Here is a 24,310-nt window from a genome sequence, read left to right on the forward strand (position 1 = left end):
TTTGGAGATGATTGCATCTTATATGAGCCTCGTTTTTTTTTTTAACCAACTAATGAAGCTGCCTTTCCTCCACTTCCATTTGTGCTCTCATAGAAAGATTTACATTTTTAAAATAAAATAGCCAACAGACCAAAGCAGGGATGAATTATATTTTATAAATATTTTTACATTAAATCACGATTATAGTTTGATTCAGTGACCTTTTACAATTAGAGAATACCAGTCACTAATACCTGCTATGGAGATAGCAACCATATACCAATGTTTCTATTTTAAGAAAGAAGTATAACACTCTAACCAGAATTGACAATATTAAGTACCATAGTTTTAAATGCTATATCACTCAAACTTCATTTTCACTGACAGCCCAACAGTTTGCAACTCTTTCCCCATCAGGTAGCATACTCATTACTACTTGTTGGGTATATACGGTGAGCTAAATGCAGTGCTAAACAAGTTAATGTGGATTTTCTTATTAATTCTTCTTAACAACTCTGGGAGGTAGGTAGTACTATTATATGCATTTTCCAGAGACAGTGAGCATCTTGCCTGTGGCATTTATCATTCAGTTCGTAAATGATGAAGCCACATTTTAAAGTCCAATAGCTTAAGTCCAGAGTACTTCCTCTGAAGGTAGAGACACAAGTGTAACATTTGTTTATTTGAAAACTGCTAAGGAAATTTTTCTGAGGAAACAGGGTTGAACGATTTACTAGTTACTAATTTTTTCTTTTAAGTTTGAAACCACTAGATGGCAACATTTTCAAAAGCTTACTGGCTTAAGGTGGAAAAGTAAATCAACTTCACTAGCATTGAAAAAAATCAGCTTTATCAAAGTTTAATTGATAAATAAAATTGTAAGATATCTAAATTGTATGCCATGATGATTTTATATACAAATACATTGTGAAAGGATTCTTCCCTTTTAATTAACTTAGCCTTCACCACACATAATTATTTTTAATTTTTTTGAGAATATTTCAGCTCTATTCCCTTCATTTCAGTTCAGTTCAGTTCAGTCGTTCAGTCGTGTCCGACTCTTTGCAACGCCGTGAATCGCAGCACACCAGGCCTCCCTGTCCATCACCAACTCCCAGAGTTCACTCAGACTCACATCCATCGAGTCAGTGATGTCATCCAGCCATCTCATCCTCAGTTGTCCCCTTCTCCTCCTGCCCCCAATCCCTCACAGCATCAGAGTCTTTTCCAATGAGTCAACTCTTTGCATGAGGTGGCCAAAGTACTGGAGTTTCAGCTTTAGCATCAGTCCTTCCAATGAACACCAAGGACTGATTTCCTTTAGAGTGGACTGGTTGGATCTCCTTGCAGTCCAAGGGACTCTCAAGAGTCTTCTCCAACAAAGCATCAATTCTTCGGCGCTCAGCCTTCTTCACAGTCCAACTCTCACATCCATACATGACCACTGGAAAAACCATAGCCTTGACTAGACGGACCTTTGTTGGCAAAGTAATGTCTCTGCTTTCGAATATGCTATCTAGGTTGGTCATAACTTTTCTTCCAAGAAGTAAGAGTCTTTTAATTTTATGGCAAATTTCAATAATATAATCCAGTGTTATCAACTATATAATCACCATTTTTATATTAGATACGCAGGCTTTACTCATAACTGAAACTCTGTGCAAGCATGCTATGTCACTTCAGTCATGTCCTGTGGACTGTAGCCTGCCAGGCTCCCCTGTCTATGGGGTTCTCCAAGCAAGAATACTTGCCATGACCTCTTCTAGGGGATCTTCCTGACCCAAGGATCAAACCCACATCTCTTATGTCTCCTGCATTAGCAGGTGTGTTCTTTACCACTAGTGCCACCTGGGAATCCCCAGCTGAAACTCTGTACCCTTTACTAACTTCTCTCCATTTGCCCTACCCCACACAGCTCCTGGCAATCAATTTTCTACTTTTTTATTTTCCCATGAATTTGATTTTTTTGTTGTTGTTAAAGATTCCACATGCGACTGATGTTATACAGTTATTTATCTGTCTTTGTGTATCTAACTTTTTTGATAATTTTTATTGTATTTATTTTAATTGGAGGCTAATTTCTTTACAATATTGTAGTGGTTTTGCCATACACTGACATGAATCAGCCATGGGTGTACATGTGTTCCCCATCCTGAACCCCCCTCCCGTCTCCCTCCCCTACCCATCCCTCTGGGTCATCCCAGTGCACCAGCCCTGAGCACCCTGTCTCATGCATCAGACCTGGACTGGTGAACTGTTTCACATATGAGAATATACATGTTTCAATGCTATTCTCTCAAATCATCCTACCCTCACCTTCTCCCACAGAGTCCAAAAGACTGTTCCATACATCTGTGTCTTTTTTGCTGTCTCACATATAGGGTTATCATTACCATCTTTCTAAATTCCATATATATGCATTAATATACTGTATTGGTGTTTTTCTTTCTGGCTTACTTCACTCTGTATAATAGGCCCCAGTTTTATCCACCTCATTAGAATTGATTCAAATATATTCTTTTTAATGGCTGAGTAATATGTACCACAGCTTTCTTATCCATTCATCTGCTGATGGACATCTAGGTTGCTTCCATGTCCTGGCTATTATAAACAGTGTTGCAATGAACATTGGGGTACACATGTTTCTTTCAATTCTGGTTTCCTCGGTGTGTATGCCCAGCCGTGGGATTGCTGGGTCATATGGCAGTTCTATTTCCAGTTTTTAAGGAATCCCCACACTGTTCTCCATAGTGGCTGTACTAGTTTGCATTCCCACCAACAGTGTAAGAGGGTTCCCTTTTCTCTACACCCTCTCCAGCATTTATTGTTTGTAGACTTTTGGATAGCAGCCATTCTGACCGGCATGAGATGGTACCTCATTGTGGTTTTGATTTACATTTCTCTAATAATGAGTGATGTTGAGCATCTTTTCCTGTGTTTGTTAGCCATCTGTATGTCTTCTTTGGAGAAATGACTGTTTAGTCTTTGGCCCATTTTTTGATTGGGTCGTTTATTTTTCTGGAATTGAGCTGCAGGAGTTGCTTGTATATTTTTGAGATAAGTTGTTTGTCAGTTGCTTCATTTGCTATTATTTTCTCCCATTCAGAAGGCTGTCTTTTCACCTTGCTTATAGTTTCCTTCGTTGTGCAAAAGCTTTTAAGTTTAATTAGGTCCTATTTGTTTATTTTTTGCTTTTATTTCCATTACTCTTGGAGGTGGGTCATAGAGGATCCTGCTGTGATTTATGTCGGAGAGTGTTTTGCCTATGTTTTCCTCTAGTTTTATAGTTTCTCGTCTTATGTTTAGATCTTTAATCCATTTTGAGTTTATTTTTGTGTATGGTGTTAGAAAGTGTTCCAGTTTCATTCTTTTACAAGTGGTTGACCAGTTTTCCCAGCACCATATCTAACTTATCCCACTTAGCATAAGGCCTTTAAATCCTATGTTATCACAAGTGGCAGGATTTCCTTTCTCATGGATGACTAATATTCCATTGTTACATACGCATATATGCATGTATTCTATATGTCTTACATTTTCTTTATCCGTTAATTCATTGACAAACACAGGTTGTTTCTATATTTTGGCTAATTACAAATAATGCTTAAGTGAATGTGTGAGTGCAGGCATTACTTCAATATTCTGTTTTCATTTCTTTTAGATGTATACTCCAAAGTGGAATTGCTGGATTATATGATAGTTATTTTAAATCTTTTAAGGAGCTTCTATACTGTTATCCACAGTGGCTGCACCAATTTACATTCCCCCAGTGTACAAGGTTCTCTTTTCTCCATACCATCACCAATGCTTTTTATCTCTTGATTTTTTGATGATAGCCATTTTAACAGCTGTGAGATGGTATTTCATTGTGACTTTGATTTATATGTTTCTGATGATTAGTGATATTGAGCACCTTTTCCTGTACCTGTTGGCCATTTGTATGTCTTCTCTGGAATAATGTCTACTCGGTTCCTCTGCTTGTTTTTAAATTGGATTGTTTAGTTTTAAGCTGTTAAGTTGTATGGCTTTCTATATATTTTAGACATTAATGCTTTACCAGATATATGATTTGCAATTATTTTTCTCTCACTCCATAGGTTGTCTTTATATATTGTTTGCTTCTTTTGCTGTGCAGAAGTTTTTTAGTTTAGTGTATCTTATTATTTTTGCTATCATTATCTTTCCTTTTGATGTCAAATCTAAAAAAAATTATTACCTTAAAGTCTCCACCAAAAAGTATTAGAACTAACAATTGAATTCAGTAAACTTGCAGAATACCAGATTAGCATACAGAAATCTGTTGCTTTTCTGCACACTAGTAAATGACTTGTCAGAAAGAGAAAGCAAGAAAACAATTTCATGGACATGTACGCACTGATATATTTTGAATTGATAACCAACAATGACCTCCTGTATAGCACCAGAAACTCTGCGCAATGTTATGTGGCAGCCTGAATGGGAGGAGAGTTTGGGGAGAATGGATACATGTGTATGTATGGCTCAGCCCCTTTGTTCTCCACCTGAAATTATCACAACATTGTTAATTGGCTATATGCCAATACAAAATAAAAAGTTTTTTTTTAAATCCCATTTACAATTACATCAAAAAGAATAAAATAGGAATAAATTTAATCAAGGGGGTAAAGGTTAAATTCTAAAAACTATAAAACATTGATGAAGGAAATTGAAGATGAAGCAAAGAACTTGAAAAATATTTCATGTTCATGGATTGGAAGAATTAATATTGTTAAAGTGTCCATACCACCCAAAGCAATCTACAGATTTAATGCATCAAGATACCCAAGACACTTTTCACAGAACTAAGACAAATAATCTTAAATTTTATAGAACCACAGAAGACCTCAAATAACCAAAGCAATCTTAAGAAAGAAAAACAGAGCTGGAGGTATCATGCTCCCTGACTTCAGACGATACTACAAAGCTACAGTAATCAAAATAACATGGTACTGGCACAAAAACAGACACATAGATCAACAGAATAGAGAGCCCAGAAATAAACCCACACACATATGGCCAATTAATCTATGACAAAGGAGACAAAAATATAAATGGAGAAAAAACAGTGTCTTCAGTAAGTGATATTGGTGAAACTGGACAGCTACATGTAAAAGAGTGAAATTAGAGTATTTTCTCACACCATATAAAAAATAAACTCAAAGTGGATTAAAGATCTAAATTTAAAACTGGAAGCCACAAAACTCCTAGAAGAAAGCATAGGCAGTATATGCTTTGACATAAGTCTTAGCAATATTTTTTTGATCTTTCTCTGCAGGCAAAGGAAATAAAAGCAAAAATAAAGAAATGGGACCTAATTAAACTTAAAGGCTTTTGCACAGTGAAGGATACTATCATCAAAATGAAAAGACAATTTACCAAATGGGAGAAGATAATTGCAAATGATGTATCTGATAAGGGGTAAGGGGTTAATATACAAAATATATAAAGAGCTCATACAGCTCAATATCAAATAAGCAAATGATTCAATTTTAAAATGATCAAAAGACCTGATTAGACATTTTCCCAAAGATACATACAGATGGCCAAAAGGTACATAAGAAGATGCTCAATATTACCAATCATCAGAGAAATGCAAACCAAAACCACAATGAGCTATTGCTTCACATCCATCAGAATGGTATCATCAAAAAGATAATGAATAATAATTGTTGGTCAGGATGTTGAGAAAAGGGAACACTAGTGCCCTGTTAGTGGGAATGTAAGTTGGTATGAACCATTATGGAAAACTGTGTAGAGGTTCCTCAAAAATCCGAAACTAGAACTACCATATGATCCACAGTTCCACTGTTATGTACATATCCCAAGAAAAAGAAAACACTAATTAGAAAACATATGTTCATAGCAACATTATTTATAATAGTCAAAATAAGGATGTGATCTCAATATCCAACAACAGATGAATGGATAAAGAAGCTGTGGTTTATATCACAATGTAATATACTCAGCCATAAAAAATAATGAAATTTTGCCTTTGGCAACAACATGAATGGACACGGAGAGTATTATGCTTAATGAAGTTATACAGAGAAAGACAAATACTGTATGCCTTCACTTATATGTAAAATCTAAAAAAGTACAACAGTCAAATAAATATAAAAAGTAGAAACAGACTCATAGATACAGAGGACAAACTAGTGATTATAAGTGGTTACTTATAAGGATGGGGGAGGGACAAAATAGGGAAAGGGGATTAAAAGGTACAAACTAATAGGCATAAATTAAGTAAGATCCAAGATAATATACAGCACAAGGAGTATAACCAATGTTTTATTATTTCAATTGAAGTATAATCTATAAAAATATTAAGTCACTATGCTGTACACCTGAAACCAATGTAACATTGTAAATCAGCTATACTTCAATTAAAAAAAGAATGATGTAGGAGAGTAAATTAGTAATAAAACTTTTTGACAGATTAAAATGCTACCATCTCTGCTAAGATTAGAAAGCCACTGAATCAGAAAGTTACCTGCCAGTCAGTATGCAGAAGCTTTGCCAGTTCCAAAATTACACCACCTCTACTAATCTGGAAGTCGTCTGCAGCCAGGATATCCTCTGCAGTCAGGACATCGCTGCTTGTTACTGGCTCAGGAACCACAGTGAGTTTGTCACAATCCACCACAGCATAATGGATGCCTTGCCACCTGCCACCTTCCCCATTTGATTCACTTTCAAATTACAGTTTCACAGGAGTAAAGTTGCGTATCAGAGCCCAAATCACATCTGGAATCTGATCAAGAGCAATTCTGGGAAATGCTATATGTTATATGACTTCTGCTGCTCTAAGGAGGTGGAATAGTACTGAATGAGCCAATCCACATTGATGTCTGTGTAAAATCTTCCCCATTCTTAGTTATCTTAAACAGCATTTATAAGGCAGACATGATATACTTCTTGAAGGTTTTGGGAAATATACCTGTACATTTTTGTTATGAAGAATCTTTTAAACCTACCAACTAAATTTATTTTACGCATGAGAAAAGTGGTCAGTTCAGTTCAGTTGCTCAGTCGTGTCTGTGTCTGCAACCCCATGGGTTGCAGCACACCAGGCATCGCTGTCCATCACCAACTCCCAGAGCTTGCTCAAACTAACATCCATAGAGTCAGTGATGCCATCCAAACATCTCATCCTCTGTCGTCCTCTTCTCCTCCTGCCTTCAATCTTTCTCAGCATCAAGGTCTTTTCCAATGAGTCAGTTCTTCGTTATCAGGTGGCCAAAGTATTGGAGTTTCAGCTTCAGTACTAGTCCTTCCAATGAATATTCAGGACTGATTTCCTTTAGGATTGACTGGTTTGATCTCCTTGCTGTCCAAGGGCCTCTCAAGAGTCTTTTCCAACACCACAGTTCAAAAGCATCAATTCTTCAGCACTCAGATTTCTTTATGGTCCAACTCTCACATCCATACATGACTACTGGAAAAATCATAGCTTTGACTATATGGATCTTTGTCAGTAAAGTAATGTCTCTGCTTTTTAATATATTGTCTAGGTTTGTCATAGTTTTTCTTCCAAAGAGCAAGCAAGAAAAGGGGTAAGAGAAGTCATATTTGTGTTAATTTATAAATGAATAAAGTATCTGGAAGCTTTTATAAGTAATTGATAAACCTTAAGGCAGGAAGCAACAGTTAGAACTGGACATGGAACAACAGACTGGTTCCAAACAGGAAAAGGAGTATGTCAAGGCTGTATATTGTCACCCTGCTTATTTAACTTCTATGCAGAGTACATCATGAGAAACGCTGGGCTGGAAGAAGCACAAGCTGGAATCAAGACTGCCGGGAGAAATATCAATAATCTCAGATATGCAGATGACACCACCCTTATGGCAGAAAGTGAAGAGGAACTAAAAAGCCTCTTGATGAAAGTGAAAGAGGAGAATGCAAAAGTTGGCTTAAAGCTCAACATTCGGAAAACGAAGATCATGGCATCTGGTCCCATCACTTCATGGCAAATAGATGGGGAAACGGTGGAAATAGTGTCAGACTTTATTTTTTTGGGCTCCAAAGTCACCGCAGATGGTGATTGCAGCCATGAAATTAAAAGACGCTTACTCCTTGGAAGGAAAGTTATGACCAACCTAGATAGCATATTCAAAAGTCTGCAGAGACATTACTTTGCCAATAAAAGTCTGTCTAGTCAAGGCTATGGTTTTTCCTGTGGTCATGTATGGATGTGAGAGTTGGACTGTGAAGAAGGCTGAGCGCCGAAGAATTGATGCTTTTGAACTGTGGTGTTGGAGAAGACTCTTGAGAGTCCCTTGGACTGCAAGGAGATCCAACCAGTCCATTCTGAAGGAGATCAGCCCTGGGTGTTCTTTGGAAGGAATGATGCTAAAGCTGAAACTCCAGTAATTTGGCCACCTCATGCAAAGAGTTGACTCATTGGAAAAGACTCTGACGCTGGGAGGGATTGGGGGCAGGAGGAGAAGGGACGACAGAGGATGGGATGGCTGGATGGCATCACTGACTCGATGGATATGAGTTTGAGTGAACTCCGGGAGTTGGTGATGGACAGGGAGGCCTGGTGTGCTGCGATTCATGGGGTCGCAAAGAGTCGGACACGACTGAGCGATTGAACTGAACTGAGGGTGCTTTTGGGAGAGATAGTGGGTAGTTGGAGAATATGGTGGTAGGGGAATTTTTATCATATAGATGTAGAGCATTTTGAGTTTAAAGCCACATGAATGTACTATCTGCTGAAATATAAAATAGAAAAAACAAAAAAGTACTGACAAAACTTGCATTATTATTTTATAATTTTAAGGATTTCCTCTTGATTCATTCCTGATATGCTTTGTTTTGTGTCTTTTCCCCTTGATTGCTAGAAACTTGTCTAGTTTAATTCAGCTTTTTCAGATAACTACCTTTCAGATTTTCTATTTTTTTTTTTCTTTGCCATTTCTTCAGTTTCTGAGTGTAGTTTTATTATTTCCTTTCTGGAGCTAGTTTGTTAGTTTTTTTTCTCCTCTGCTTCTAAATATTTTCTTAACATATTTAATCCCCCCTTTCCCCTGCCCCATCCCCCATAAATGCAGTTAAGACTTTAAATTTACCTCTAGATGCACTCTAGGTACCCTACACATTCTCTCTATAGTACTTTACATTTTTGTGTTTTAAACTGTCAAGGCCATTTTTATTGTTCATTTTGTCAAGTTGAAAAATTCTGCTTATTCGAGTTAACCTTTTAAATGCAGTAGACTCTATAGAGATTATGGCATCTGATTTCTTTGTACCACATTATGAAATAAAATAATGGATACATCCTTCTGATATGCAAATCAAGGAAATGAAAGCAACACACTCATTCTGACACCTCAGTTAGACATTCCCAGGGAGGTTTCTCACTTAGACATAATTTAAAAGCAAAAATACCTTTATGAAACCTAAACTACAACTGCGATTATGTCATGAAATATCCTAGTCCACAATTTTTGTTTCTGAGGTCAAAGATGTGAAAGTTCAGAGTTTTGTCTTGTTCCTAAATGTTTTCTTTTTGCAGTTTTTTTCCCTTCTTCAGACTTGGCTATTATCATTTATCTATTTTGCCTTCCTTTTATTCATCAAAACCAGGGAAAATCAGAGAATCTATCACTGATGCTTATTTGTTGTCTGATAACGTTTAATCTGAAGCTAATTTGAATTTCAGTCTCCACCTGCATTTAACTCCTGTTCTCCATTTGTGGGTTTTAAAAGTATCTGCAAGAGATGAGACTATATATAATGAGAGAGTCAATGGGATGCTTGAAATCTCATAAAGCATAAAAATTGAAAGCCCTGCAAAGAAGCCTGAAGTTTTTCTTTTAGGTAACTCAAAATGAAAGACAGATAAATTGACATCTGTATCTATCTCCCCTCAATCCTGTTCCTTTGAGGATACTGTTCAAGGTGGAAGCCAGTCTTTAGAACTTCTGAAGATGCCAATTACTTGTGCCCCCCCCACCCCGAATGAGTTGGTTCCACCATCTGTCTCACCACAGGTGTGACTGTTAGAATATCAACTTCCCTCTATGTTTCTTGCCTTCCTAAAGGAAATCAACCCTGAATATTCATTGGAAAGACTGATGCTGAAGCTGAAGCTCCAATACTTTGGCCATCTGATGTGAAGAGCTGACTCATGGGAAAAGACCCTGATGCTGGGAAAGATTGAGGGCAGGAGGAGAAGGGGTTGACAGAGGATGAGGTGGTTAGATAAGCATCACTGACTTAATGGACATGCATCTGAGCAAACTTTGGGAGACAGTGAAAGACAGGGAAGCCTGGTGTGCTGCAGTCCATGGGGTTGCAAAGAGTCGGATACGACTTAGTGACTACTCTGTCCCTTGCTACCTTTCTGCCTTATCATAAGTGAGCTTCTTCTTAAACTCAGTCCTTGCCAATTTTTCTCCCTCTACAGATTTTTCTTTCTGGCACATTCACCTTTAGTACAATTCAATATGTGTGCTGATCACTTACTATGACAAAACACTCTGATAAGCACTAATTCTAATTATGTTTGTAATAAAACTTTTCTCATTTCTGGAAACGTGTAAACATCATTCTTATTTTTAGATTTGTAGTTTCTGATAAAAGTGCACTGGAACATCATTGCTTCATTACTACCTTTCCTACTCTTTTTGGCTACTTGTTGCTTTGTATTATAGTTATGTTTATGTGCGACTTTTTTGGTTTTTTTACTGAGTCAGATAAAATTTTAAAATACTGAAAGAATTTCTCTAATATTTTCATGCTACTTACAATGTAGTATGGCATGATACACTTTAAAGTTTAATTGGCATCATCAATACTTTCTCCATAACTTTATTAAATCTGTCCTTAAATCAACAAATCAAGAGCTTATTTGTACTGTTTCCAAGAAATAGAAATAATTTCTCTTCTTCTATGTAGGGGCCCTGTTGAATATAAATTATACAACCTTTGATTCAGTTTAGTTCAGTCACTTAGTAGTGTCCTCCTCTTTGTGACCCCCATGGACTGCAGCACACCAGGGTTCCCCGTCCATCGCCAACTCCCAGAGCTGGTTGAAAATAGTTACTCTGGGCATATTTTTCTTCTGTGTAAATTTATAGCTAAGTTGACCTACCCAACTATTTATTTTTCATTTATAGATTATTCATGTAAACACAAAGGTGAATTATGCTATGGGGAGAGAGACTGTTTATCAGAGATTTGACTCTAAATTAGTTTTATAGCTCTAAGGAAATAATTTTTCCTTTCTAGCCTCTGACTTTTTATCCGCAGATGAGACTGAATGAGATGAAATAGATGATTGCTAAGATTTTTTTCAGATTGTATGGTTCGTGGTGATGGTAGATTATTGTTCTTAACGTATTTGTTGCTTTTTCCAGTGAAACTTTGATAATCTCCAATACTGTAATGTCAGGCTTAGTCATGTACCCAGGATTGCCCTTCCCTGTGGGAAGATTACACTTCCCTGCTCAGTGGTATCAGGGATCACCAGGCAACACAAATTGGCCAACGGGAAATAAGCAGAATCTGTGTGTACCATTTCTGATCAGAAGCTCTGAGTCATCCTAGGTTCTACTCTCTCTCTTTTCCACCTACCATAACTATGACGAAGTTCCACATAGAAGTTGCTTCTTTACGCGGATGGAGAAGGGAAGAGAATGTAGAGTAAACAGCTAACTCCCAGCTGACAAATACAATAACATCTTTATTGCTATAAGCCCTCGAGAGACTAAGATTTCTGTTAATGCAGTATCATCTAGCAAAAGATGATTAGTACATTCATCAATGATTGGATATTAGTTCAAAATTAAAACTTGAAAGCAATGCCCTCTGATTAAAATTTAATTTAAAAATCATAAAAGTAATATGCTGTGCTGTGCTGTGCTAAATTGCTTCAGTCATGTCTGACTTTGTGACCTCCTGGACCATAGCCCCCCAGGCTCCTCTGTTCACGTAATTCTCCAGGCAAGTATACAGGAGTGGGTTGCCATTTCTTCCTCCAGAGGATCTTCTTGACCCAGGGATTGAACTTGCTTCTCTTGCATCGCCTACATTGGCAGGTGGATTATTTACCACCACCACCTGGGAAGCCCATATGTGTATATACATATCTTAATATATATATATAGTCATCCCTGATCATCACTCTTCAATCTCCTCATCTTCCCTAATTTCACTCTTCCCTTCCCTTCATAAACCCTTCTTTCTTTCGTAATTTATTCCTTTCATGTTATGTATGGATATACATGTTTTATTATATACTATATATAAAGCAATCTAAAAATAACATAAGTATAGAACTGACATTAAAGAAATTGCCCTATATTTCTACTTAGAATATTTGATTGAAATTTCTGCTTTGAATCCTTGAATGGCTCTTCCAGGTAAAAATGAAGTTTTTAAAAGCACTTCTTCATTATTAAGGTATTACGTGTGTGTGTGTGTGCTCAGTATGTTTGACTCTCTGCGACCCCATGGATGGTCTGCCTGGCTCCTTTCTCCATGGAATTTTCCAGACTGAAGTGGGTTGCCATTTCTTTCTCCAGGGGATCTTCCCAACCCGGGGTTCAAATGAAAGTCTCTTGTGTCTTCTGCATTGGCAGGCAGGTTCTTTACCAGCTGAGTCACTGGGGAAACATGCCTACTCTAAAAGGCTGTATTCCTTAGCAGTTCATGATTTTACAAATATTAGTCCAAGAACAGGACTTCTCCTGAAGTACTGATAATACCATTTGTTGTCATTTTAAGGTTTATTAAAGAAGTTGAGTAATCTCCAAGCTAACCAATATGTTATTTGTTGCACAGGAATATTGACTAATTTTTCTCTTTGCTTCAATAGCAAAGAAAACCTGAAAATAAGCTCTGAATATCTATGCTAATGACTTAGCAATATGACTTTGTATCTTCAATAACATCAAGGTAAGCTTTACAGCAGTTTCACTACTTTAAGTACTTTTTCTTTGCTTGTTCATTAACCTTCTTGTTTTTTTAAACCAGTAATATCTTTAATAAATTTCTGAAGGGCAACTACGTGAGGCTTTGTGCATGCTCAGTCATGTCTGATTCTTTGCAACCCTTTGGACTGTAGCCCACCAGGCTCCTCCATCCATGGAATTTTCCAGGCAAGCATGCTAGAATGGGTTGCTATCCTCCCCCAGGGGATCTTCCCAACCCAGGGATTGAACACACATCTCCTGCATTGGCAGGCAGATTCTTTATCACTGAGTCACCTGGGAAGCCCACATGAGGGTTAGAGGCTTGCAGTTTTTCGCATTCACATCTGACTTATGACTTCTCTCAGAATCAGCACATGATTCTCTGTTTCTGCTCAGGCAAAATATTCCTTAATAACCATCATGTACAGCTAGCATTTTTTATCGTCTTATTGAGATATAATTCACATGCTATACAATTCACCTCCCTAAAGTGTACAATTCAGGAATTCCCTGACTGTCCAGTGGTTACAACTTGACACTTTCACTGCCCAAGCCTGTGCAGCACATAAAAAAAATAGTGTACAATTTAAGGGCTAAGTGTATTCATAATTATACATTCATCACTGCAATCAATTATTTAGAATATTTCCTTACCTGACAAACCCCCCCACACACATCCTGCAGATGTCACCCCTTAATCTCATCTTTCCCAGCCCTAGCGATATACTTTCTCTATCAGTTTGCCCATTCTTGTAATTCGTATAAATGGAATCATACAATATATGGTACTTTGTGACTGTTTTTCCACTTAGCGTGTTTTCAAGGCTCGCCCATGTCATAGCATGTATCATTACTTCATTTCTTTTTATTACTGAATAATAGTCCAAAACTGCAATGTGAAGGCCTATTTATTCATGGCTATACCACATTTTATTTATACATTCATCAATTGATGGACATTTAGGTTTCCACCTTTTGGCTATTATGTATATTGTGGCTGTGAATATTTATGTGTACATTTTTGTGTATGAATTTCCTGTAGGTATATACTTAGGAATAGAATGACTGGATCATATAGGAACTCTATGTTTAACCATTTAAGGAACTTCCAGACTGTTAGTGACAACGCCATTTTACAGCCCTACCAGCAATGTATAAGGGTTCTAATTTCTCCACATACTTGCTAACACCTATTATTGTCTTTCTCTTTGATCATAATCATCCTAGTTGGTGTGAAATGATATCTCATTATTGTTTTTTTATATGCATTTTCTTGACGGCTAATTATTTTGAGCAGCTTTTCATGTGCTTATTCACCATTTGTATATTTGTTTGAAGAACTATCTCTTCAGATCCTTTGCTTATTTTAGAATTGGATTGTTTATCTTTTTTACTATTAAGTTTTTGTAGTTCCTTTTATGTCCTAGTACCAGTCAGATATAGGATTTACAAAAGTTTTATCTCATTCTATAGGTTGACTTTTTACTTTCTTGAGGGTGTTTATTGGAGAACAAAAGGTTTTAATTTGATAAAGTCTACTGTATTTTTTCTTTTATTGCTAGTGCTTTAGTGTCATATTGAAGAAATCACTGCCTAATCCAAGGTCATGAAGATTATGTGTGTTTTCTTCTAAAAGTTTAATAGTTTTTACTCTCATATTTAGGTATTTGTTATATCTTGGGTTAATTTTTATATTTGGTATGTGGTAAGGGTCCAACCTCGTTGTTTGTATGTGGTTATCATTAGTCACAGTACTATTTGTTAATAAGATCATTCTTTCCCTATAAGTGGTCTTGGCACCTTACATAAAATCTGTTGATTATGGATATTCGGGTTCATTTCTGGACTCTTGATTCTTTTACATTAATGTATAGTTTACCCTTATGCCAATACTACATTGTCTTGATGCTAAAGTTTATGGTAAGTTTGGAATGATCACCTTACTTCCAAATTTATATTTATTTTGACATTTATACATAATTTGTTTACCTTGGGTTTTACTTAAGAGGTATGGGCACTAGTATATCCTTATAATTATTGCATTTTATATGTGCAGTCGCTCAGTTGTGTCTCACTTTTGTGTCCGCATGGACGGTAGGCCGCCAGGCTCCTCTCTGATGGGAATTTCCTGGCAAGAATACTGGACTGGGCTGCTTTTATCCTCCTGGGGATCTTCCTGGCCCAGGGATCAAACCCAAATCTCTGTCTCCTGCATTGCAGGCAGATTCTTTATTGCTGAGCCACTGGGAAAGTCTTTGCATTTTATATTTAAAGGCAATAAAGTATAGTAGTTATGGGCACAGTGAGAGTATATTGGTTTACACTTTAACTAAGAAAGCATCAACAAGCTCCTGGGTATTGGGAGCTCAGTTTTAAACAAATATAAGGAAAAAATGGAAATTCATTTTTCTCCAGAAGAGCAGAAAAGTAAAGCAAAACTGCCTGTGGAAAACTATGGGGAGGAAGAGGCAATGAGTCTACTCGTGCTCATATTCCAGGAATTCAAGAAAATTTTTTTCTCTAATAATTCTTTTAAAATAGTTTAAATAGTTGGTCTGCCTGCAAAGGCTTGTAGCCTCTTCTGCAGACACCAAGGAATGTACTTTCAAACAACCTCTTGGAATCTCTTCTCAGAACTTATTATTGAGTATGGGCCTCTATGAGGGAGAGCAGGGTAGGTTTCTACCAAACCTATTTCAGCTCTCAAATCATAATTTCAGTTGTAATTTAAAACATAATTTTAAAAAATCTATGAAAAACAAATATAGCAAATATTCAAAGGACATAGGTTAAGGATATGGGGACCAGCATGTAGGGACCAAGCTACTAAGTTCAGGCATTAGCACCATTACTGTATTGAAAAGGTCTTGGGCTCTTTTTCTGTTTCTTGAGGAAAATGTTTATAGCAACTTTCGTGGCCGAATTACTCTTGGGAGGAAGCTTCAGGGCCCTCATCTGCAAAGAGTTCTAGTGAAAAGAAATCATGCTGGGGATTGTGAACAGTCAGCGATGCAACACGAGGTGGCGCTCTCATCCCAGTGAGTCCTGTAGAGCAGTACCTCAGGTAAAGGATACGCAGCTTCAGGAGACCGCGGTAGATCTGACTGCCATCGGTAGACTACCTGACAGGCTGAACAGCTAACCAGGTACAGAGCCATCGAGGGTGTTGAGAAAGTACGCTGGTACAATAGGACTGAGGGCAGAAAGTAGTATTGCAACAACCGGAGAAAGATAACTAGTGTCTGGACACTGCTTTAGAGTATGCTGATTCGTTATCTTTATTATTTATTTGGGGCTTCCCTGGTGCCTCTGGGGTGTTGGAGAAGACTCTTGAGAGCCCCTTGGACTGCAGAGAGATCAAACCAGTCAATCTCAAAGGAAATTAATCCTGAATATTCATTGGAAGGACTGATGCTGAAGCTGACTCCAATACTTTGGCCACCTGATGCAAAGAGCTGGCTTATTAGAAAAGACTCTGACGCTGGGAAAGATTGAGGGCAGAGGAGAAGGTGATGACAGATGACGAGATGGTTGGATGGCATCACTGATTCAACGGACATGAGTTTGAGCAAGCTCGGGGAGATGGTGATGGACAGGGAAGCCTGGCATGCTGGAGTCCATGGAGTCACAAAAAGTCAGACACGACTGACTAAACAAAAACAGAACAACTGATGACTGAGATGGTGAAGGATTAGTCTGCTACAATGCAGGACCGGGGTTTGATCCCTGGATCCAGAAGATCCGCTGGAGAAGGGAATGTCTATCTACTCTAGTGTTCTTGCTTAGAGGACCCCACCCCTCTGGCCGGCTACAGTCTGTAGAATCACAAAGAGTCGGACACAACTGAGTGACTAAGAATTTATTATCTCCAACACCACAGTTCAAAAGCTTCAATTCTTTGGTGTAAAACCTTCTTCAATTGGTCCAACTCTCACATCCATACATGGCTACTGGAAAAGCCGTAGCTTTGGCTATATGGATATGAATGCAGAGTTCTAAAGAATAGCAAGGAGAGATAAGAAAGCCTTTCTAAGTGATCAATGGAAAGAAATACAGGCAAACAAAAGAGTGGGAAAGACTAGCGAGCTCTTCAAGAAAATTAGAGATACCAATAGAACATTTCATTCAAGTGAAGTGAAAGTTGCTCGGTCGTGTCCGACTCTTTGTGACCCCATGGACTATATAGTCTATGGAATTCTCCAGGCTAGAATACTGGAGTGAGTAGCCTTTCTCCTTTCTCCTTTCTCCAGGGGATCTTCCCAACCCAGGGATCGAATCCAGGTCTCTCACACTGCAGGCGGATTCTTTACCAGCTGAGCCACAGGGAAGCCTCTCACTGTCTCTTTCATTCTTTAATTGAAATATAATTGATGTACAATATTATGTTAGTATAAAGTATGTTAGATAAGATTTTGCATTCTCTTAGTCTCAATCAGTTATGTCAGAGGTGTGGAAATTTTGTTAAAATCATTAAAGAACCATGTTTTGTGTTTACTGAATTTCTCTGTTGCGTCTTTCCTATTCCAGCAACTTCTGCTTTTCTCCGCATTACATATCAGACCTCCTTCAGCCTTCTCATTTACTTCTGATGCTACCTTTGGCAGATTTTAACAGGGATTAGCTGACAGAAGTGCAATTTTCAGAATCTCAATCCCAGCTTTACAAAATACCGAAAGGAAGAATGGGTTTGGAGTTGAGAGGCAATTATCTAAGAATCAACTAATATGGTCCAAATGATATATTTTTGGAATTTAACTTATATTTTCCAGAGGAGAAAAATAAAAAAAACATTATTCACCCCTCACTTTTCTCTCCTTCTCTTTCTTCCTTTCTTATAGCTCTAGGCACAGGTGAAATAATGATTATATGTAGAGGAATTGGAAAGGTTATACTACTTAAGTCTTACTATACATTTTATTCCTATTTTTTTTGCTCAGATTTTATTATAGAAAAGTAACTCAATGGATCCTTATTTAAGGTTAATTAATATTAAATATGCAACTATGAATACATTTTATTAATGTGATATTGAATTGGAGTTTTCTTTCAAAACATATAATATTTCAGTCTTGTCACTATTCTTTATTTCTATTGTGTAATATTTTTAAAGCTATGATTATAATACTATTTTTATAATGGAATTTACTTTCTTTTTAAAAATTAATTAATTAATTTTAATTGGAGGATAATTACTTTACAATGTTGTGATACATTATATTCTTGAAACACCACATTTACTGCAAGATTTAGTGAAGCGCTCTTGAACTAACAGCATGGTGTGTGCTAGGAGCCAGGTGCTTAAGTCAGATCTGGGTTTGAATTCTGGCTAACTTACTAACTGGATCTATGGCCTTGGATAAATTACCTAACTCCTCTGAGCATCCATTTCCTCTTCTTGCTGTGAGGGTTAAGTGAAATAATACCTGTAAAAGTCAGTGCTTGGCACATTATAAGTACTCAGAAAGGGCTAGCTTTTTATTGTAATTACACAGAGCCAGACTTTATAGAATATGGACTATTTTCCCCATGATATAAAGCACTATGGAATATTTTTTTCCCTTCATAGAAAACACAGCAGAAATGCCTAACATCTGTTAATGCCCTGAAGTCCAAAGGTAGAAGAACTTAATGTTTAAAAGCTACCATGGCCATGGAGTGAACATTACGCGGAAAAACAAATATTTGGATGAACACCAAGGAAGCCACAGGTGGTTAAAATATTAGCTGGCTGACAAAATAATTCAAGTTGCTTAATGCTGTACAAAGGCAGTGCAAAATACTCTTTCTAGATGTGTAGTATCTTTACTGTTAAGTTCTTTCTAAAGTATCTAAGAATTAGGGAAGTAAGATATTTTTATATCATAGGTGTATGAATTATACTCACTTTGAGAGATTTTTGGTTCCTAGAAGCCAAAGAAAAATACTTTTACAGTGTTAGTTTTTCTTTTACATGATTGCATTACTTGTAAATGTCTTGCCTTAAAATAAATTTATGCATTTCTTGCCTTATATAATTTATGGACATTTGGAGAAGGAAATGGCAACCCACTCCAGTATTCTTGCCTGGAGAATCCCAGGGACAGGGGAGCCTGTTGGCCTGCTGTCTATAGGGTCGCACAGAGTCAGACACGACTGATGCGACTTAGCAGCAGCAGCAAATTGCATTAGACATTTAAACAGTTATTTGCAAGTAGCAATTCTCTTGGGCCTTTGGCCCCTGTTGAAACTGGGTAGCTTTCTTTGTACAATATCTAAGTGGCCTGTATAAATTAATTCAATTCTGTTGCACAAACATGATCTGAGCACCTGAAATAGGTCAAAGAGGCTTACAAACAGGACTGTTATCCATGAACCAAAAGGCTACGTGTGCATGTATTGATGGAAAAAGATAGCAGAGCACATGAATTTACACCATCATTAGGGGTTTCAATTTAGTAATTTAAGTTTGTCAACTAAAATTTCAATTTATCAATTTCAGATATGTGGGCAAACATCATTTACTACTAATAATTAATGTAGAGCTTTTTGGTTAATTAAAGAGAATGTTTCTGAAAATTCCATGTCTTTCTTTTGAGTACTCTGATATTTTCCAACTAATTTTCTTCTTATCACTTTATTATTGTTGCTCAGTCGCTAAGTCGTGTCCAATTCTTTGTGACCCCATGAACTATAGCATGCCAAGCTTCCCTGTCTTTCATTACCTCTGGGAGTTTGCTGAAATTCATGTCCTCATTTTCTTGCTAAACCCATTTTTTCCTCCCAAACTCTGATTTGCATTAAGTTTGAGGAACTGAATTAAGCCTGTTTAATATTGTTGCTAATCAGACGCTTGCCACACTTATCATTTCAGTTGCCTTTGGATTGTGATTCATAACCAATTAAGTTACAGTAACATTAATGTACTCTAACTTTATCTGCCAACCAGCACTATGATGTGAGAGAAGCTGATAATCTTCAGGTTTTACAGATGATAACTAGGATCAAATAGGTTAGAAAACCATCAAATTGCAGAGCAATTTAAAGCAGCCCAGAGATTATAACTCAGGTTCCCTGACTCCCTGTTCAATCCCCTTTGTATACTCAACATAATTTTCCCACCATCTGAGTAATGTTACAGAGTCTTCGCACGTACCCCAAAGAGCAAATAAGAGATTTAAGTATTCTAGTGTTTGGTTTCCCCATCAAAATATATTTGCGTCATTTATCTCTAGAAAATTTTCATAGAGTGTGTTTAATAGAAACAAGACTGCTTTCACTTTGTTGTAAGAAGCCATCTGGAGCTCTTGGTATACACTGTGTAACTGGGTAAACATTGGAAATAATTTGTAATTTGGCAAGACACCATATAAAATGAAAAAAATGAGAAATTTTAGTGAGAAGATCCTTAGAATATATATATTTCTATTTTAAAAATAATACTCTTCCAAAGAAGTGCTATAACTACATTATGGAATATCTGGAAACGTCAATAGGAGAAAATTTCTGGTTCAGTTCTAGAAAGGTAATTACATTACTATTCTGCTTTCTAGTTTACACTCCTTCCTTCCATGTATTTACTTAAAATATATAATTATACTCACAGTACACATAAAATTTCCATTCTGACTTTCCTCAGTGTCATAACATAATGTGCATTACACTTTCAAATAAGAATGTATAAAAAGATAAGTTTAAATTTTCAGATACTTTTGTTTAAATGTGAGTCAATTATAAATTGGTCACTGAAAGGATGTTTAAATTTTAAACATGAAAGACTTTTAAGGGAAAGTTGTTAAACTAAAGTGAGAAAATAATTATTGAATTAGAGCTTACTATTAAAAATGAAATGAAACATATTTTAATGTAAAGCACTTACTGTAAAACACATGTCTTTTAATTTGGCGATTCCCTAATGTGCTAGGAAAGTTTATTCTTATGTATTTTCATGCTCAAACGGTTTTTTCCTAGTTAGCCTAAGGCACCTAGCTTCTATTTTTTAAGAGTTGGTAGAATTTGCACTTATGGAAAGAATGTAAAATGGAAGAAAAAATGACATGGTATGTAGAATTCTTTTAAAATAATTCAGAAGAAAAAAGTGAGTTGTAGGTTAAACAATACCAAAAATGTTGATAATTTTTGAATGTGGTTGATGCATACATTTTACTATATCCTGTACTCTTGTGCAATTTTGCAAATTTTAAATAATACATAAAAACAAAGTAGAGTGGTTCAACTCTTTTCTGCCAAGAAAAATTTTTTTTAATACATTTGAAATCTAGATTTGGTTGAGAAAGAAGAAAGTTTTCCAAGTTTTCAGTCCACATGAATATCAAGAACCAGCTCTGAGGGGTTCTGATCTTGGAGTTTCTTCCCAGCTTCGAAATGATACTGGTTCTAAGGATGATGGCTGTACCATGAGGCTTAACAATTCTAGAGTGGAAAAGGGATGTGAAGGAGGAGAGCCTGAATCTGCCTGTGTAGTCCCCAGGAGACTGTGAGAATTAGATACCAAGAGAGCCATGAGATGCACATATCCTGACCTCCCCTCTCTGGGCTAAAATCCTAGAGGGGAGATGTGTCAGGTCAGCTAATGGCATTGTTGTTGCTGCTGCTCAGTTGCTAAGTCATGTCCGACTCTTAGGTCTGTTGAGGGCATGGGTGCATTTATTTTGGTGGGTGGGTGTTGACAGCAGAGGGGTTTTTGCTCCATTCCTCTGGTCAGCTGGGTGTCCTCAGTCTGCAGGGAGACCCTGCTCCACATGGGGCAGCCCTAACAGAGTAAATGGGTGGAACAGTGTGGGGAGGCCAAGCCACGTTATGCTTCACACTCATAATCCTCCCTCTCCGTAGCTGTAGACCCTGAAGCAGACAGTGAAGTGTCCAGCGATGGGTTCCTGCCGACCGCACCTCAGGAACAGTGCCCAGATACAGGATACGTGCAGGCCTCTAACTTTACCCAAGGCCACGAGGGCACGTGAACCTCTTTGTTCGTATAGCTTGATGCCATTTAGGGGTAATGCTGGGGTGAGCACAACTTGAAAGAATAGCCACTTAATCAAAACAAAACGGCCTGAGTTATGAAGCAGATTATTTAAAGTAGGAGAGATGAAAATATCTCTATGGACTGAATTGTGTCTCCCCCCCAAATTCATTTGATGAAGCCTGAACTGTCAGGCTTGTATTTGCAGATGGGAACTTTAGGAGGTAATGTGGTTTAGATGAGGTCATGAAGGAGGGATCCTTGTAATTGAATCAGTACAGTTAGTACCTTCTCTCTGTGCCACTGAGAATACAGAGAGGAGATGACCACCTGCAAGCCACAGAGAGAGCTCTCACCAGATCCTGATCATGTTGGAATACTGATCTAGGACTTCCAGCCTCCAGAGCTGTGAAAAAACAGACTTACTTTCTTTAAGCCTCCCAATCTATGGTATTTTGTTATGGCAGCCTGGTCTGACTGATACAGATACTATAATTCATCTGGTCATTTTAATTGCTTTTGGCCACGTGGCCTGTGGGATCTTTGTTCCCTGACCAGGGACTGAACATGAGCCTCCAGCAGTGGAAGCACAGAGTCTCAACCACTGAACCACCAGGGAACTCCAGATACTGTAATTCAAAAATTAAAAATGTATCCCTTTCCCCCAGTGGGGAAAGAACTCATATTACTTATGGAAAACAAAAAAAGCTGTATATTTTTTATCATACATCTGAGTGTAGTGAGAATAAATTTTTAATACCATTACAGTTATAGACATATCTGGTAATTATTTCAAACTGTGTACAATGGTTTACCAAACAAGTAAGCTAGTCTCTGTGCTTTCCAGGTAGTGCTAGTGGTAAAGAACCCACCTGCCAGTGCAGAAGACATTAGTTCTTAGTCCTATCTCTGGGCGGGGTCCAGTCCATAGGATCTCAGAGTTGGACATGACTGAAGTGGCTTAACACACATGCAAGGTAATCTCTTATCTAGCTTCTAAAGTTCCATTTCGCCACACCAGAAATCACTGTGTGTGTATGTTAGTCACTCAGTCATGTCTGACTTTTCATAACCCCAGGGACCATAGTCTGCCAGGCTCTTCTGTCCATGAGATTTCCCAGGGAAGCATACTGGAGTGGGTTGCCATTCCCTTCTCCAGGGGATCCTCCTGATCCAGGGATCAAACCAAGGTCTCCTGCATTGCAGGCAGATTCTTTACCATATGAGCCAGAAATATTATTTTTGTGTAAATGTATATTTATATTTGCATATATTTTGTGAAAAACTGCCTCCTTTACCAGAACCCACTTAATAATAGACTCCCAAGTTTATCTGGGCATGCCTAGAAAATGACTGCATTTCCATCCTTCCTTGGAATTAGGTTTGTCCATGTGACTATATGCCAACAGGATGTGAGTAAAAGGTGAGGTGTGCCTTTTCTTGGTATGTCTTTCAAAGGGATGAGCCTATTTCCCCCAGCTCTTCTGCCAGTTTCCACTCGCTGGAGGATGCAGAGCATGGTACAGTTGATTTGAGTCCAGAGATGGGTGGCATCAGATTAAGGATGGCTAATATGTCAGCCCCAGACTGCTTATATCCGGCTGTTACTTTAGGGAAATGATGTTTGTATTTTAGTTAGGCCACTGTACTTTATTTTTAATTGGAGGATAATTGCTTAATAATGTTGTGTTGGTTTCTGCTGTACAACAATGTGAATCAGCTATAAGTATACATATATCCCTGCCCTGTTGAGTCTCCCCTCCCTCTGTAATCCCATACCTCTAGGTCATCACAGAGTACCAAGCTGAGCTCCCTGTGTTGTATAGCTGCCTCCCATTAGCTATCTATTTCACATGTAATAGATGTCAATGCTATTCTCTCAGTTTACCCCACCCTCTCGCTCTGCCCATGTCCACAAGCTTGTTCTTTATATCTGCATCTCTATTCCTGCACTGCAAATAGGATCATGAGTACCATCCTTCTAGACTCCACATCAGTTCAGTTACTCAGTCATGTCCGACTCTTTGCAACCCCATGGACTTCCCCAAGCATGCCAAGCTTCCCTGTCCATCACCAATTCCCAGAGCCTACTCAAACTCATGTCCGTCACGTCAGTGATGCCATCCAAACATCTAATCCTCTGTCGTCCCCTTCCTCTCCCACCCTCAATCTTTCCCAGCATAACGGTCTTTTCCAATGAGTCAGTTCTTTGAATCAGGTGGCCAAAGTACTGGATTTTCAGCTTCAGCATCAGTCCTTCCAGCGAATATTTAGGACTGATTTCCTTTAGGATTGACTGGTTGGATCTCCTTGAAGCCCAAGGGACTCTCGAGAGTCTTCTCCAACACCATAATTCAAAAGCATCAGTTCTTTGGTGCTCAGCTTTCTTTATAGTCTGACTCTCACATCCATACATGACTACTGGAAAAAT

At 37.7% G+C, this 24,310-nt stretch overlaps 1 long non-coding RNA gene across 1 annotated transcript; it reads left to right on the top strand.

The window, feature by feature from the left end:
• The first annotated feature begins 12,346 nt into the window (after positions 1-12,346).
• Positions 12,347-21,132, top strand: LOC132659964 (uncharacterized). The gene is made up of 2 exons (XR_009601061.1): positions 12,347-12,903; positions 17,171-21,132. It is a non-coding gene; the product is annotated as an uncharacterized LOC132659964 (long non-coding RNA).
• Positions 21,133-24,310: the final 3,178 nt, after the last annotated feature.

This window comes from Ovis aries, chromosome 6 (genome assembly GCF_016772045.2).
Source record: "Ovis aries strain OAR_USU_Benz2616 breed Rambouillet chromosome 6, ARS-UI_Ramb_v3.0, whole genome shotgun sequence".
Classification (NCBI taxonomy): Eukaryota; Metazoa; Chordata; class Mammalia; order Artiodactyla; family Bovidae; genus Ovis; species Ovis aries.